Raw genomic sequence first — 14,577 nt, forward strand, 5'->3', positions numbered from 1 at the left:
GAGCGTTTGGTGGGGTTTCTCGCATTGGCTCTTCCCAGGCCCGGTTGTTGGGTGCGCTCCCACCCTGGCGCGCGCGAAGTTGGAAGTTGGGTTAATTGCCCGGGCGCGCACCTTCGCCAGGGTGGGCACCTTGGTGCGCACACCTTGGCTGGGCTGCGCACCAGGGCGGGCTCAAGATGGCACCAGCATTCCCTTTTTCTCACTATCTTTCAAAACGGAAATTTTAAAATCTCGTTTTTTTTTTGCCTTTTATGGAAATTAGTGAAGGCATCGCATCAAAGGTGCGCACCTCGCTGCCCACCTTGGTGTGCTCCGAGGTGCCCACCACGGTGCGCAACGCCGGTGCGAACCCGGGAGCGCCCCGATGTGTGCTCCAAGGTGCGGCGTGCACGAAGTCGGACCCCGGTTTGCCCCGGGTGCGCACCTCGCGTGCACCTTGGTGCGCACACCTTGGCTGGGTTGCGCGGCCCTGGTGGGCACCATGGTGCGCACCAAGGAGCGCTCCGAAGTGTGCTCCAAGGTGCGGCGTGCACGAAGTCGGAGCCCGGTTTGCCCCGGGTACGCACCTCGCGTGCACCTTCGCCGGGGTGGGCACCTCGGCTGGGTTGCGCGCCCCCTGGTGCGCACCAAGGAGCGCTCCGAAGTGTGCTCCAAGGTGCGGCGTGCACGAAGTCGGAGCCCGGTTTGCCCCGGGTGCGCACCTTCGCCGCGGTGCGCACCATGGCGTGCACGAAGTCGGAGCCCGGTTTGCCCCGGGTGCGCACCTCGCGTGCACCTTCGGCGGGGTTGCGCGCCCTGGTGGGCACCATGGTGCGCACCAAGGAGCGCTCCGAAGTGTGCTCCAAGGTGCGGCGTGCACGAAGTCGGAGCCCGGTTTGCCCCGGGTGCGCACCTCGCGTGCACCTTCGGCGGGGTTGCGCGCCCTGGTGGGCACCATGGTGCGCACCAAGGAGCGCTCCGAAGTGTGCTCCAAGGTGCGGCGTGCACGAAGTCGGAGCCCCGGTTTGCCCCGGGTAGCGCACCTCGCGTGCACCTTCGCCGCGGTGGGGCACCATGGCGTGCACGAAGTCGGAGCCCCGGTTTGCCCGGGTGCGCACCTCGCGTGCACCTTCGCGGGGGTGGGCACCTCGGCTGGGTTGCGCGCCCTGGTGCGCACCAAGGAGCGCTCCGAAGTGTGCTCCAAGGTGCGGCGTGCACGAAGTCGGAGCCCGGTTTGCCCCGGGTGCGCACCTCGCGTGCACCTTCGCCAGGGTGGGCACCTCGGTGCGCACACCTTCTCAATGTTTTCTTGCCTTTTCTGGAAATTGGTGAAGGCAGCGCATCAAAGGTGCGCACCTCGGTGTGCTCCGAGGTGCGAACCCGAGAGCGCTCCGAGGTGCCCACGAAGTCGAAAGTCGGGTTAATTGCATTGTTTTCCCCGGGTGCGCTCCGAGGTGCGCAACATCGGCGCGCACCAAGGAGGGCTCCGAAGTGTGCTCCAAGGTGCGCACGATGGCGTGCACCTCTGGTGCGCACGATTCGGAGCTCGGTTTGACCGGGGTGCGCACACCTTGGCTGGGTTGCGCACCTTTTGTGCGCTCCAAGGTGCGCACGAAGTCGGAGCTCGGTTTGCCCCGGGTGCGCACCTTCGCCAGGGTGCGCACCTTGATGCGCACAGCCTTGGCTGGGCTGCGCACCTTGGTGGGCGCCATGGTGCGCACCTTTCGTGCGCTCCAAGGTGCGCACGAAGTCGGAGCTCGGTTTGCCCCGGGTGCGCACCTTGGTGGGCGCCATGGTGCACTCCGAGGTGCCCAAGATTGGTGCGCACCAAGGAGCGCTCCGAAGTGCGCTCCAAGGTGCGCGCGAAGTCGAAAGTTGGGTTAATTGTCCGGTTTGCCTCGGGTGCGCACCTTGCGTGCACCTTCGCCAGGGTGGGCGCCTTGGTGCGCACACCTTGGCTGGGCTGCGCACACCCCTTGCACCCGCGTTTCCTTCATTTTAAATTTTTTTTTTTTACAATCTCTCAAGTGGGAAATTCTATAATCTCAACTTTTTTTGCCTTTTCAGGAAACTTTTGAATGGAGCGCATCATTGGTGCGCTCCGAAGTGTGCTCCAAAGCTCTCTCCAGCTGCGTGCACCTGCCCCGGCCGCGCACCCGGCCCCCGCCCAGCTTCGCTCACCTGTCCCGGGCGTCTGGTGCGGAACCTTAGAGTAAGAAACATCACCGTGCACCTTGGCCAACGTGCGCGACTCGACCGAGCGCGCACCTGGCCGAGGTGCACACCGATTTCACCTGGGTGCGCGCGCCAGCACCCTCGGGCGCACCGGGGTGCGCGCACAACGCCCGGGTTGCACCGTTGGCCTGTGTGCTCGGGGCGCCTCGGGTGCGCGCTCGGTGTCGCCCCCCGCGCGCGCGGTAGTGCGGGCAGCGCACCCCGGCCCGGCCCGGCCCCGACGAGAACGCAAACGGGCAAAAGGTTTATTCAAATAGCATTGCGACGCCCGGCGAAAAACTAAAAAAGGGTGCAACACCGGGACTTCCCGGGAGGTCACCCATCCCAGTACTACTCCGGCCCAAGCGCGCTTAACTGCGGAGTTCTGATGGGATCCGGTGCACTAACGCTGGTATGATCGCACCCGTTATGAGCTTGTCGCAGTGTGTACTTAGCAAACCGCGACCCACGTGCGAATCCACCCCGGCCACCCACCCCCGTCGAGGTGCACACCCTCCCTCGCGAAGTGCGCCCCGTTCGCCAAGTGTGAGCCCTGCCCGGGTGCGCGCACCTTGCTAGGGCGTCGGGTGTGCACCCGGCCCGGCCTACGTGCGTGCACCTGGAGGGGGCGTCGTGTGCGTGCAGTGTCCCGTCTGCAACGCGGTGCCCACACACCACCTCGGGCGCAACGACCTGCGCTCACATGTGGGCCGAGTGCACCTTGGTGCATGTTCGGGGCGCCTCGGGTGCACGCTCGATCTTGCCCCGGTGCACCAAGGCGCTCGGTTTGCCCCGGGTGCGCACTTGGTGCAAGGTGGGCACCCAAAATAGGGATCAAGCACCAAAACACAAGTTTCGGGATGCAAAATGGGACCCAAGGACCACAAATGCGTTCCAAGACCCATGATGGGTCCACGAGAACAAAAATGTGTTCCGAGACTTAATAAACAAATATTGGGTTTTAGGAGAAGAAACATGCTCTGATGCCCAAAACGAGAATCGACCCCGAAAAGGCCACAGGCCAAAAGTGGGATGCGAGACAAAAAAAAATGGGACCCGAGGACCAAAATTGGGTTCCCAGGTCGAAGACAGGGCAACCGGACAAGAAACGACCTCTAAGGCTCGAAATGAGTCCCGACGACTAAAACTTGACAAGAAGCACCCATCAGGCACCCAACTCGACACCCATGGGATGCCGACCCACCCGGGCTTCCACCTAGCACACCTTGGCACCCACCCACCCTCGCACCCAACCTCGCACCCAACTTAGCACCTTTGAACCCACATTGGCACTCACCCTGACCCTGGCACCTTGGAACCCACATTGGCACTCACCTTGACCCTGGCACCCACCTTTGCACTCACCTTGGGACCCACCCTGGCTCCCACCTCGGCACCCACCCAGACACCCACCTTGGTTCCTTGGCACCCACCTTGGATCCTTGGCACCCACCCCGACACCCACCTTGGCACGCAACTTGGCTACTTGCCACCCACCTTGGCTCCTTGACGCCCACCCCGACAACCACCCCGTGACCTACCCTGGCTAGGGTTGGTGCACACCCACCCTGGTGCCCACCTTGGCACCCACCCTATGACCCACCTTGGCACGCACCTTAGTACCCACCCCGTTACCCACCCTAGGACCCACCCCGTGACCCACCTTGGCCAGGGTGGGTGCACCCACCCTGGTGCCCACCTTGGCACCCACCCATCCTAGCACCCAGCCTGTGACCGGGCTTGGAACCCAACCTTGCACCCGCACCCGTCTTGGCCAGTGTGGGTGCGCACCCATCCTGGCACCCACGTTGTGACACACCCTTTAACCCACGCACCCTAGCACCCACGTTGGCACCCACCTTGGAACCCAACCTAGCAACTTGGCACCCACCCCGTGACCCACCTTGGCATCCACCATAGCAGTCGCCGACTTGGCACCCACCTCGGCACCCACCTTGACACTTGTGGACCCACCTTGCCACTCACCCTAGCATCGACCCATCCTAGCACCCACCCTGGCACCTTTGCACCCTAGCACTCACCCATCCTAGCACCTAACCATGTGACCCACCTTGACACTCACCCTCGCACCCACCTTGGAACCCAACCTAGCACCCACCCACCCTGACACCAACCCTAGCACCTACCCACCCTTGCACCCACCCTGTGACCCATCTTGGCACCCACCCATCCTACCACTCAACCTATCACCCACCTTCTCACCCACCTTGGCATCCACCTTAGCACCCACCCACACTGGCACCTTGGCACCCACCTCGGGCAAGGTGGGTGCACACCCACCCTGGCACCCAATTTAGAACCCACCGAGCATGTTACCCACCTTGGCACCCACATTGCAGCCCACCCTAGTACCCACCCTATGACCCACATTGGCATCCACACCCTAGCACCCAGGCACCTCGACACCCGCCTTGACACCCACCCTAGCACTGAACCTGTGACCCACCTTGGAACTCACCCTAGAACCCACCCACCCTGTGAACCACCTTGGCATCCACCTTAGCACCCACCCACCTTGGCACCCACTCTAGCACTCACCCATCCTAACACCCAACTTGTTACCCACCTTGGCACCCGCCCTCGCGTCCACCTTGAAACCCACCCTAGCACCCACCCACGCAGGAGCCCACCTTGGCACCCAACCTAACACCCACGCATCCTGGCACCCAACTTGTGACCCACCTTGGAACCCACCCTAGTACCCACCTTTGAACCCACTATATCACCAACCCACCTTGGCACCCACCCTATGACCCTCTTTGGAATCCACCCTAGCACGCACCCACCCTGGCACCCACCATGGAGCGCACCCTAGCACCCACCCACCTCGGCACGCACCTCAACACCCACCTTGGTGTGCGCACTGCGCCAACCTCTCAAAGACCCTATGTGGTGCGCTCCAAAGTGTACACCTTTGGTGCGCTCCAAGGTGCGCACCTTTGGTGCACACCGAGGTGCACACCAAAGTGTGCACCGAGGTGAGCACCAAAGTGCACTCCAGGGTGCACACCAAGGCGTGCACCTTTGGTGCGGTCAATGCAAACGAATTCGGAAGTTGGGGTCGATGTCCTAATCGCTGCTGCAGACTACACGTATGAGAATCGGACAAATAGCTTTATATAGGGGAGGTGTTGCGTTTGATGGGTCGACTCCCCTGGTTGTGTGCACTGCACCAACTTCAAAGACCCTGTCTTGTTTAAGAAGTCAAAAGTTGGGGTGGATGTCCTAATCATTGCTGCAGTCTACGCATGTATGAGAATCAGACAAATAGCTTATATAGGGGAGGTGTTGCATTCGGTGGGTTGACTCCCCTGGTTGTGCGCACTGCGCCAACCTCAAAGACCCCGCATAGCAGAAGAAGTCGGAAGTCGGATTTTGGTGAGCACCAAGGCGTGCACCTTTGGTGCGGTCAACGCAGACGAATTCAGAAGTTGGGGTGGATGTCCTAATCGTTGTTGCAGGCTACACATGTATGAGAATCAGACAAATAGCTTATATAGGGGAGGTGTTGGGTTTGATGGGTCAACTCCCTTGGTTGTGCGCATTACGCCAACCTCAAAGACCTTGTTTTCGTTAAGAAGTCAAAAGTTGGGGTCAATGTCCTAATGGCTCCTGCAGGCTACACATGTATGAGAATCGGACAAATAGCTTATATAGGGGAGGTGTTGGGTTTGATGGGTCGACTCCCCTGGTTGTGCGCATTACGTCAACCTCAAAGACCTTGTTTTCGTTAAGAAGTCAAAAGTTGGGGTCGATGTCCTAATTGCTCCTGTAGACTACACATGTATGAGAATCAGACAAATAGCTTATATAGGGGAGGTGTTGGGTTTGATGGGTTGACTCCCCTAGTTGTTCGCATTACACCAACCTCAAAGACCTTGTTTTCGTTTAGAAGCCGAAAGTTGGGGTCGATGTCCTAATTGCTCCTGCAGGCTACGCATGTATGAGAATCAGACAAATAGCTTATATAGGGGAGGTGTTGGGTTTGATGGGTCGACTCCCCTGGTTGTGCGCATTGCGCCAACCTCAAAGACCCTGCATTGCGGATGAAGTCGAAAGTCAGAGTTTGGTGTGCTACAAGGTGTGGTCGAAGGTGCTCACCTAGGTGTGCACCTTTGGAGCACAGGAAAAGTGCCCTCCAAAAGTGCGCACCTTTGGAGTGCACAAAAGTGCCCTCCAAAAGTGCGCACCTTTGGAGCGCAGAAAAGTGCCCTCCAAAAAGTGCCCTCCAAAAGTGCGCACCTTTGGAGCGCAGAAAAGTGCCCTCCAAAAAGTGCCCTCCAAAAGTGCGCACCTTTGGAGCGCAGAAAAGTGCCCTCCAAAAAGTGCCCTCCAAAAGTGCGCACCTTTGGAGCGCAGAAAAGTGCCCTCCAAAAGTGCGCACCTTTGGAGCGCAGAAAAGTGCCCTCCAAAAAGTGCCCTCCAAAAGTGCGCACCTTTGGAGCGCAGAAAAGTGCCCTCCAAAAAGTGCCCTCCAAAAGTGCGCACCTTTGGAGCGCAGAAAAGTGCCCTCCAAAAAGTGCCCTCCAAAAGTGCGCACCTTTGGAGCGCAGAAAAGTGCCCTCCAAAAAGTGCCCTCCAAAAGTGCGCACCTTTGGAGCGCAGAAAAGTGCCCTCCAAAAAGTGCCCTCCAAAAGTGCGCACCTTTGGAGCGCAGAAAAGTTGCCCTCCAAAAGTGCGCACCTTTTGGAGCGCCACAAAAGTGCCCTCCAAAAGTGCGCACTTTTGGTGCGCACCAAGGCGCTGGTTCGGTCGTTGCAGGCGAGTTCGGAAGTTGGGGTCGATGTCCTGAGCGGAGGTGCAACTACACAGGTGTCGGAATCGGACAAAATAGCTTATATAGGGGAGGTGTATGCTTCGATGGGTCGACTCCCCAGGTTGAGCGCACCGCGCCAACCTCAAAGACCCTACGGTATGGATGAAGTCGGAAGTTGGGTCCGATGACCAATTCGATTAGTAGGTATGCTCATGAGGTCGGAATTTGGGTCCGATGACCCTGCCATGTGCAGGAAGGCGAATGTTGACACTGTGCGTTGCAAGGTGCACACCGAGGGAGGGTGGCTGGGGTCGTGTTGGGAGGTGGGGATGGCCTGGTCGGGGTCTTTTTAGTCGGGGGAAGATCGGAAGTTGGGGGTCGATGTCCTGATCGGAGGTGCAAGCTACACAGGTGTGGGAATCGGACAAATAGCTTATATAGGGGAGGTGTATGCTTCGTTGGGTCGACTCCCCGGGTTGAGCGCACCGCGCCAACCTCAAAGACCCTACGGTATGGATGAAGTCGGAAGTTGGGTCCGATGACCGATTCGATATGTAGGCATACTCGCGAGGTCGGAATTTGGGTCCGATGACCTGCCACGTGCAGGAAGGCGAATGTTGGCACTGTGCGTTGCAAGGTGCGCACCAAGGCGCTGGTTCGGTCGTTGGAGGCGAGTTCGGAAGTTGGGGTCGATGTCTTGATCGGAGGTGCAAACTACACAGGTGTGGGAATCGGACAAATAGCTTATATAGGGGAGGTGTATGCTTCGTTGGGTCGACTCCCCGGGTTGAGCGCACCGCGCCAACCTCAAAGACCCTACGGTATGGATGAAGTCGGAAGTTGGGTCCGATGACCGATTCGATATGTAGGCATACTCGCGAGGTCGGAATTTGGGTCCGATGACCTGCCATGTGCAGGAAGGCGAATGTTGGGACTGTGCGTCGCAAGGTGCGCACCAAGGCGCTGGTGCCGTCGTTGCAGTCGAGTTCGGAAGTTGGGGTCGATGTCCTGGTCAGAGGTGCAAACTACACAGGTGTGGGAATCGGACAAATAGCTTATATAGGGGAGGTGTATGCTTCGATGGGTCGACTCCCTGGGTTGAGCGCACCGCGCCAACCTCAAAGACCCTACAGTATGGATGAAGTCGGAAGTTGGGTCCGATGACCGATTCGATACGTAGGCATATTGGCGAGGTCTGAATTTGTGTCCGATGACCTGCCATGCGCAGGAAGGCGGAATTTGGGTCCGATGACCGAGTTGATGGCGTGCCATGCGCAGAAAGGCGGAATTTGGGTCCGATGACCGAGTTGATGTTGATGGCCCGCCATGCACAGGAAGGCGGAATTTGGGTCCGATGACCGATTTGAAGGCGTGCCATACGCAAAAAGGCGGAGTTTGGGTCCGATGACCGAGTTGATATTGATGGCCCGCCATGCGCAGGAAGGCGGAATTTGGGTCCGATGACCTGACATACGCATGGAGTCCGACTCGGGGGCCGATGTTCGATTCGATGACTTGCATTGTGGGTAAAGTCGGAAGTTGTGGTCTTTGACCCGATTCGATGACCAGACTTCGGCTGCTTGAGAATCGGACAAATAACTTATATAGGGGAGGTAGTGTTCTCGAGCATCCTCCCCCCGTGCCCGTTTATGTCGATTGATGCTGGTGCTCGACTGGTTGGAGCGCTCGGATGCAAAAATCTTGCACCAGGATTTATCGATTGTGATGGACACGGCAAGTCTCCTGATTGCTATGCAGGAGCTCATCGTGAATCTCTATGCGGCCTTGGTATGGACTCGACCTGCGGAATGGTTCGGCAATGGTAGTCGCTCCAACACGTCCTTGCAATGGCCACAGAGGTGATTCGACTAGAGCTCCAGTCTAGCTTTTGGGTTGCTTGGCGGACTGGTATAGCCGCGATCGAGTTCCGGCCATGAACGTTTTAGATAGCTCTTGGGCTTTCTGGGACGGAAGTCGGAAGTTTGGGCTGTTGTCCGATTTGATGACCATTCTTCGGATGTGTGAGAATCGGACAAATAACTTATATAGGGGACTGTGTTGTCTCACGCAGCCCCCTCCGTGCCCCTCTATCTCGACCGATGTTGGTGCTTGAAAGGGTTGGGATCGCTCGGATTTATAAACGTGCACCACCATTTGTCGAGTGTGAGGGACGCGGCAGGTCTCCTAAATGCTATGCGGGCGCTCTCTGAGAATCTCTATCCGGCCTCGACACAGACTAGTCTTGCTGAATGGTTTGGCACTGGTAGTCGATCCAACACGTCGTTGTTGTGGCCGCCTAGGCGATTCGATTCGAGCCCCCGTCTAGCTTTTGGGTTGCTTGGCGGATTTTGCCCTATCCGCAAGTGAGCTCGGTCCCTAAACGTTCGAGAAACCCGATTGCTATGCGCCGACTCTCTTTCTTGCGAGCCTCCATCTAGCTTTTGGGTCTCTACGGAACGGAAGTCGGAATCTGGGACCGTTGTTTGATTCGACGAGGCAGACTACGGTTGTGCGAGAATCGGACAAATAACTTATATAGGGGAGGTGTTGACTGGAGCATTCTCCCCCGTGCCCCTCTAACTCGACCAATGCTGGCGCTCGAACGGTGGTAGCGCTCGGATTTTCATTGAGCGCCAGCATTGGTCGATTTAGAGGGGCATGCGAGATTCCCGAATGCTATGCGAGGGCTCTAACGGAAATGTCTATTGGTTTCGGTATGGATGCAATTGCGAGTGGTTCGGCAAAGGTAGTCGTTCCGATGCGTCCATGTCGTGGCCAAATCGATAATTCGATTTGAGCCCTCGTATAGCATTTGGGTCTCTCGATGTGATTCCGCATTCCAGTCCCTTTGGGCACTGCTTGAGCCGCATCCCAGGGGGTTCCCTTCCCAATAATCTGCCTCGCAACCCGATTGCTATGCGGTGAGGCTCCTCGGCCGCCTCGGAACTATCTGTGTATCAGACGCATCGCGGGATAAGGGGTTGGCAACGGTAGTCGCCCCAAGCGCGTCCGATGCTTGGACCATTCCGAGGCGGCCCTGAAGCCTCTTCCGTCTAGCCGTTGGGTCCTTCTCGCCGCATCCCTCGCCTCGCACCCCGATTGCTATGCGGTGAGGCTCCTCGGCCGCCTCGGAACTATCTGTGTATCGGACGCGTCGCGGGATAAGGGGTTGTCACTGGTAGTCGCCCCAAGCGCGTCCGATGCTTGGACCATTCCGAGGCGGCCCTGAAGCCTCTTCCGTCTAGCCGTTGGGTCCTTCTCGCCGCATCCCTCGCCTCGCACCCCGATTGCTATGCGGTGAGGCTCCTCGGCCGCCTCGGAACTATCTGTGTATCGGACGCGTCGCGGGATAAGGGGTTGTCATTGGTAGTCGCCCCAAGCGCGTCCGATGCTTGGACCATTCCGAGGCGGCCCTGAAGCCTCTTCCGTCTAGCCGTTGGGTCCTTCTCGCCGCATCCCTCGCCTCGCACCCCGATTGCTATGCGGTGAGGCTCCTCGGCCGCCTCGGAACTATCTGTGTATCGGACGCGTCGCGGGATAAGGGGTTGTCACTGGTAGTCGCCCCAAGCGCGTCCGATGCTTGGACCATTCCGAGGCGGCCCTGAAGCCTCTTCCGTCTAGCCGTTGGGTCCTTCTCGCCGCATCCCTCGCCTCGCACCCCGATTGCTATGCGGTGAGGCTCCTCGGCCGCCTCGGAACTATCTGTGTATCGGACGCGTCGCGGGATAAGGGGTTGTCACTGGTAGTCGCCCCAAGCGCGTTCGATGCTTGGACCATTCCGAGGCGGCCCTGAAGCCTCTTCCGTCTAGCCGTTGGGTCCTTCTCGCCGCATCCCTCGCCTCGCACCCCGATTGCTATGCGGTGAGGCTCCTCGGCCGCCTTGGAACTATCTGTGTATCGGACGCGTCGCGGGATAAGGGGTTGTCACTGGTAGTCGCCCCAAGCGCGTCCGATGCTTAGACCATTCCGAGGCGGACCCGAAGCCTCTTCCGTCTAGCCGTTGGGTCCTTCTCGCCGCATCCTTCGCCTCGCACCCCGATTGCTATGCGGTGAGGCTCCTCGGCCGCCTCGGAACTATCTGTGTATCGGACGCGTCGCGGGATAAGGGGTTGTCACTGGTAGTCGCCCCAAGCGCGTCCGATGCTTGGACCATTCCGAGGCGGACCCGAAGCCTCTTCCGTCTAGCCGTTGGGTCCTTCTCGCCGCATCCCTCGCCTCGCACCCCGATTGCTATGCGGTGAGGCTCCTCGGCCGCCTTGGAACTATCTGTGTATCGGACGCGTCGCGGGATAAGGGGTTGTCACTGGTAGTCGCCCCAAGCGCGTCCGATGCTTGGACCATTCCGAGGCGGACCCGAAGCCTCTTCCGTCTAGCCGTTGGGTCCTTCTCGCCGCATCCCTCGCCTCGCACCCCGATTGCTATGCGGTGAGGCTCCTCGGCCGCCTTGGAACTATCTGTGTATCGGACGCGTCGCGGGATAAGGGGTTGTCACTGGTAGTCGCCCCAAGCGCGTCCGATGCTTGGACCATTCCGAGGCGGCCCCGAAGCCTCTTCCGTGTAGCCGTTGGGTCCTTCTCGCCGCATCCCTCGCCTCGCACCCCGATTGCTATGCGGTGAGGCTCCTCGGCCGCCTTGGAACTATCTGTGTATCGGACGCGTCGCGGGATAAGGGGTTGTCACTGGTAGTCGCCCCAAGCGCGTCCGATGCTTGGACCATTCCGAGGCGGCCCCGAAGCCTCTTCCGTGTAGCCGTTGGGTCCTTCTCGCCGCATCCCTCGCCTCGCACCCCGATTGCTATGCGGTGAGGCTCCTCGGCCGCCTTGGAACTATCTGTGTATCGGACGCGTCGCGGGATAAGGGGTTGTCACTGGTAGTCGCCCCAAGCGCGTCCGATGCTTGGACCATTCCGAGGCGGACCTGAAGCCTCTTCCCTCTAGCCGTTGGGGCTTTCTCGCCGCATCCCTCGCCTCGCACCCTGATTGCTATGCTGTGAGGCTCCTCGGCCGCCTTGGAACTATCTGTGTATCGGACGCATCGCGGGATAAGGGGTTGGCAGTGGTAGTCGCCCCAAGCGCATCCGATGCTTGGACCATTCCGAGGCGGCCCTGCAGCCTCTTCCGTCTAGCCGTTGGGGCCATCTCGCCGCATCCCCCACCTCGCACCACGATTGCTATGCGGTGAGGCTCCTTGGCCGCCTCGGAACTATCTGTGTATCGGACGCATCGCGGGATAAGGGGTTGTCACTGGTAGTCGCCCCAAGCGCGTCCGATGCTTGGACTATTCCGAGGCGGCCCTGCAGCCTCTTCCGTCTAGCCGTTGGGGCCATCTCGCTGCATCCCCCACCTCCTCGGCCGCCTCGGAACTATCTGTGTATCGAACGCATCGCGGGATAAGGGGTTGGCAGTGGTAGTCGCCCCAAGCGCGTCCGATGCTTGGACTATTCCGAGGCAGCCCTGCAGCCTCTTCCGTCTAGCCTTTGGGGCCATCTCGCCGCATCCCTCGCCTCGCACCCCGATTGCTATGCGGTGAGGCTCCTCGGCCGCCTGGGAACTATCTTCGTATCGGACGCATCGCGGGATAAGGGGTTGTCACTGGTAGTCGCCCCAAGCGCGTCCGATGCTTGGACTATTCCGAGGCGGCCCTGTGGCCTCTTCCGTCTAGCCGTTGGGGCCATCTCGCCGCATCCCCCACCTCGCACCCCGATTGCTATGCGGTGAGGCTCTTCGGCCGCCTTGGAACTATCTTCGTATCGGACGCATTGCGGGATAAGGGGTTGTCACTGGTAGTGGCCCCAAGCGCGTCCGATGCTTGGACTATTCCGAGGCGGCCCTGCAGCCTCTTCCGTCTAGCCGTTGGGGCCATCTCGCCGCATCCCCCACCTCGCACCCCGATTGCTATGCGGTGAGGCTCCTCGGCCGCCTTGGAACTATCTTCGTATCGGACGCATCGCGGGATAAGGGGTTGTCACTGGTAGTCGCCCCAAGCGCGTCCGATGCTTGGACTATTCCGACGCGGCCCTGTGGCCTCTTCCGTCTAGCCGTTGGGGCCATCTCGCCGCATCCCCCACCTCGCACCCCGATTGCTATGCGGTGAGGCTCCTCGGCCGCCTTGGAACCATCTTCGTATCGGACGCATCGCGGGATAGGGGGCTGTCACTGGTAGTCGCCCCAAGCGTGTCCGATGCTTGGACCATTCCTAGGCGGCCCTGAAGCCTCTTCCGTCTAGCCGTTGGGGCCTTCCCGCCCCATCCCTCGCCTCGCACCCCCGATTGCTATGCGGTGAGGCTCCTCGGCCGCCTTGGAACCATCTGTGTATCGGACGCATCGCGGGATAAGGGGTTGGCACTGGCAGTCGCCCCAAGCGCGTCCGATGCTTGGACCATTTCGAGGTGGCCCTGAAGCCTCTTCCGTCTAGCCGTTGGGGCCTTCCCGCCCCATCCCTCGCCTCGCACCCCGATTGATATGCGGTGAGGCTCCTCGGCCGCCTTGGAACTATCTGTGTATCGGACGCATCGCGGGATAAGGGGTTGGCACTGGTAGTCGTCCCAATCGCATCCGATGCTTGGACCATTCCGAGGCGGCCCTGCAGCCTCTTCCGTTTAGCCGTCGGGGCCTTCCCGCCGCATCCCTCGCCTCGCATCCCGATTCCTATGCGGTGAGTCTTCTCGGCCGCCGCGGAACTATACCTGTTATTGCTACTGCATCCTTCGGCTGGTAACCTCCTCTGCCGCCTTGGAACGTTCTCTTTGTCGGACGCGTCGCGGGATAAGGGGTTGGCACTGGTAGTCGCCCCAAGCGCGCCCGATGCATAGACCGCTCCGAGTCGACCTTGCTTTCAGCCTCTCACATGCATAGACCTCTCTGAGTCGACCCTGCAGCCTCTCACGTTTAGCCTTTGGAATCTCGCCTCACAACATGATTGCTATCCTTGATGCATCCCTTGCCTCGAGCCCTGATTGCTTTCTTGGCTGCATCCCTCCTCTCCTCACAGCCCGGTTGTCATCACTGCTTCATCCGTCGCTTCATGCATTCTGGCTGCTGGGCCCTTCCCACCGCACACCTCGATTGCTATCTCTTCTGCATCACACACCCCGATTGCTATCTCTGCTACATCCCTCGGCTCTCACTTCTGCATCCTTCGCCTCACACCTCGATTGCTATCAATGCTGCATCCGTAACCTCACACCCCGATTGCTATGCGGGGAGGCTCCTTGGCCGCCTTGGAAATTTCTGTGTGTCGGACGCACCGCGGGATAAGGGGTTGGCACTGGTAGTCGCCCCAAGTGCGCCCGATTCTTAGACCGCTTCGAGGTGACCTCGTAGCCTCTTTCGTCCAGGCTTCCTGCCTTCAACGCCCTTTTTACACCTCGATTGCTATGCGCGGGCTCGTTGGCGTCTATCACCTCTCTGCGAAGAGTGGCACGATGATTGTTGGGGTAAATCGTAGCAGTCCGATCTCTGGCCTTGGGCCATTGTGAGGGCTGATCGATTTCCTGTGCGCATCTCGTGTTCGCCCAGTAACAGACTCGACGACTTGTAATCGGTCTTGTTCCCGATTGTTCCTGGAGGTAGTCTTCGGAACTCTTGGATTTGACCTGTCACTCGAAC

General features: G+C 59.6%; 1 non-coding gene across 1 annotated transcript; it reads right to left on the reverse strand.

Moving 5' to 3' along the window:
* Positions 1-2,500: 2,500 nt before the first annotated feature.
* LOC131866890 (5S ribosomal RNA) lies at positions 2,501-2,619 on the reverse strand. Its single transcript, XR_009365489.1, has one exon. It is a non-coding gene; the product is annotated as a 5S ribosomal RNA (ribosomal RNA).
* Positions 2,620-14,577: the final 11,958 nt, after the last annotated feature.

Source organism: Cryptomeria japonica, unplaced genomic scaffold, assembly GCF_030272615.1.
Source record: "Cryptomeria japonica unplaced genomic scaffold, Sugi_1.0 HiC_scaffold_156, whole genome shotgun sequence".
NCBI lineage: Eukaryota > Viridiplantae > Streptophyta > Pinopsida > Cupressales > Cupressaceae > Cryptomeria > Cryptomeria japonica.